At 34.8% G+C, this 3,100-nt stretch overlaps 1 non-coding gene across 1 annotated transcript; it reads right to left on the reverse strand.

Moving 5' to 3' along the window:
• Window positions 1–3,042: 3,042 nt before the first annotated feature.
• On the reverse strand, window positions 3,043–3,100 carry LOC148666329 (U7 small nuclear RNA). Its single transcript, XR_015939002.1, has one exon. It is a non-coding gene; the product is annotated as a U7 small nuclear RNA (small nuclear RNA).

Genomic DNA, 3,100 nt, shown 5'->3' on the forward strand with positions numbered 1-3,100 from the left:
AAAAAAGAACCATTAAGGTTTACTAAGCTCAAAGCTTAATCAGTGTATTAAGTTTAGCTTGCATCATAGTAATTGAGCAATAAAGTCTGTCCTAATTAAAGAGTATCCAAAGTTTGAAAGTACAACATAGAATAAGAGTACCTTTAATTGCTCTAAAAAGATTTGTGTCTCCCAGGCACCTCTTTTGTCTTTGATTTTTCTGTTTTGTGCCAGCGAAGTTGAATTCTATCATCAGTTAATTTGTCTTAAGTCTGAAAACCAAATTATGACTGAGCTTAGGCATTTCTCAAGCGAGTTTTCACTCAACGTTTATTTACTTAAATATTTAGTATCAAATGTACTTCTGTAATCCTTATATTTTAAAAGACAAGCAGTTTTACACCTTGCAAATTCAGTGGTTAACAAGGTGTCTTTAAGCTAAATTTTGTGGATATTTTAACTTGATCAAAGTAAAAATGTAATGTAAAAACATTTAAAAAATCTATAAGCAATTCCTTAACAACACTGTGAACACACTTTCTTTGAAATCACTGTTGCCTACTCTCCAAAGTTGGTTTATCTGGAAATAATATTATATGAGAAATAATATTAGAAGCTATTTTTACTACTGGATCTTCACTAATCAACTAATCAGACATAACCATTACACATTTTCACATTTTAACTCCACTTTTCTGCAGTATTTGCTCAGTCCTAGAATACAAAGTGGCCATATTTCAAAGTTCAAAAGTTGTAGTAATTTTTTAGAACATGAAGCTTTTTATAAAACACTTTATTTTGGCATTAAAAGATTAGCAAGATTATACATTATAAACTAAAAATAAGAATGTATGCCAGAGATGGATCCTATTAATCAGATATAAGCTGTCATATAATGACCTATCTGTAACCTAGAATACTAGTACTGAATATTTTCTACACCACAGAGAGAATATAATATCATACCAGTAGGTTTTGATTGTCCATGTTGTCAAGGACTCACTTGTGTGTACAGGACTCTTCCATTGTGCTCAGCCTCTTGAAGTAGAATTGTGAGTTCACCAGTTCTGTACACATGCCTCAGTTCATCTCTGATCTCTATCAGGAAACCCAATACCCGAAACTCTGAAATCATTCACATTTTGTATCAGCGTTTGTAAGGAATTAGGTCAGGATTTTTTTTACACTATTGTTATATTAGCATTACTGTAGTGTTGCTAATGTGCTACTTGCAATTTATAATCCTAAAAATGTAAAATTCCCACATTTGTAGTTGATTTTGTGTGATCTTCACCTTCACACTATTTTATATGCCATTTATTTCTTATTAACATACTATTTTTAATCAAAATAATATTAAGACCTGTATGTATTCAAATAGTAATATCATTATTTATACTTACGCATCAAAAGACGATTGCTGAGAAAAACATGACAGTATTTAACCTAAATGGCAAACAACAAATATCAGCAATGCATTGTGGTATATAACTGGAAAAGATGCTGTGTTAGATATGTTTTCAATTTCAATTATATATGCATTTATTAATGTTGTCAATATTATTACGGTTGCAATTTAACCATGGCGAGAATCCCTGCCTGTCATACAGGAGAGTGGGGTTTGATTCTTGACAGGGAGCTAAGGAGCTTTTTCTATGACCTGTTTACAATTTAAACTGTAGTGTGAGACACCTTTCTTCTACAGAAATCTATTTTTTTAAAGGAGATGAATTAGTTATAACAACACAAAACATCAAAGTGAAGTTGCTTTTCAGCAACTCCTTGGCTACATGGGAATTTAGTTTTTTTGACAGCAGGGTCATTTGCAAAATTAAACAAGGAATTAATTCACTCCTGTGACATACTGTATAAAATGGAAGATGGGTTCGATATGGAAACAATGACACACATTTGAGTTTTTTTTTCCAATTGTACTCCCATCAAAGTGACATAAGAAAAGTCACTGTCAGAAGTAGGATATGAAAACAGGCCACCAGGGGAATTTGATGTAATAAGTGCACCAAAAATATATTGAAATCAAATGGGCTGTCACTAAGTGAAATACAGGTCCCACTATAAAACACCATAAGGAGTGCAAAACATGTTAAGTTATTTCTGTACTTCATCAGTGTTGGTAAAAGAGGGACTCAAGGACACAAAGGCTCTAGTTTGGGATTCAGGCTGAGAAAGGGAAGTGTGACTTTGGACACAGGGCATTGCAGAGAGGAACAAATGGCGCAACGAAACAAAATGCCAAAACCCCAGATTGAACCAGGGACCTTTAGAGCATCAGTCTAAGGCTTTCTCAGCTGACCTATTTCAACCTCTGTGTATGATCCAACCTCTGCTGTCTGCAGTAGCCTCCCAAATTCCAGCATGAGTGCACGAAGAGGAGTGGTAGAGTGTTACTGCAACGTCATTCAGAAGGGGAGTGATCCAGCTCAGCTCTCTGAGGTTTGGTAGATACATCTTCTTCATGAGTAATGTAGGATCAACTTCTTCAGGCTGGAGGAAGGGCTTGCATTTCGGCAGTAGTAACTGACTGAGTAGTGACTTCTAGGACCTGGTCTTATCAGGTTGCTTTGCCACGTTTGTCAGTTCTACTGAAAAGACCTGTCTCTAGGAAATTTAAGAAGCAGAAGAATGACTATCTGAAAGGTGACATGATCTGCTGGCTGTTTGATGTGATGTGATGAATGACACAGGAAATTCTAATTCTTGCCATAAGACAAAACAAGATCCATAAAACACTGGCAGGAGTGCAAAATGTGAGAAGATAAAAAGACACCTGTTTCTGCCCAATTTCAAACAGGGGATCTTGCGCATGTGTGATGAACGTGATAATCACAATATTACAGAAATGACAGCAGCATTGAACATGGCGAGACGTAAAAGATTGTTAATTCCCTTCAAATACTCACAGTGTGTTCAAAACTGCTCTAGTATGGAAGCACACAGCTTTATTAAGATTTCCAAGTGCAAGATCTTTTTATTCATAAAATACCCTATTTATGTTGTATGAGAAATATTAATATTAATACAGAATCTTTTTTCACCAAATAAATGGGCTTCCTGACTTTAAAAAGCCTTCTAGACAAATACTAAAAGAGCAAAAATTCCA

Source organism: Lepisosteus platostomus, chromosome 5 (assembly GCF_059453375.1).
Source record: "Lepisosteus platostomus isolate fLepPlt1 chromosome 5, fLepPlt1.hap1, whole genome shotgun sequence".
In the NCBI taxonomy this organism is placed as follows: domain Eukaryota; kingdom Metazoa; phylum Chordata; class Actinopteri; order Semionotiformes; family Lepisosteidae; genus Lepisosteus; species Lepisosteus platostomus.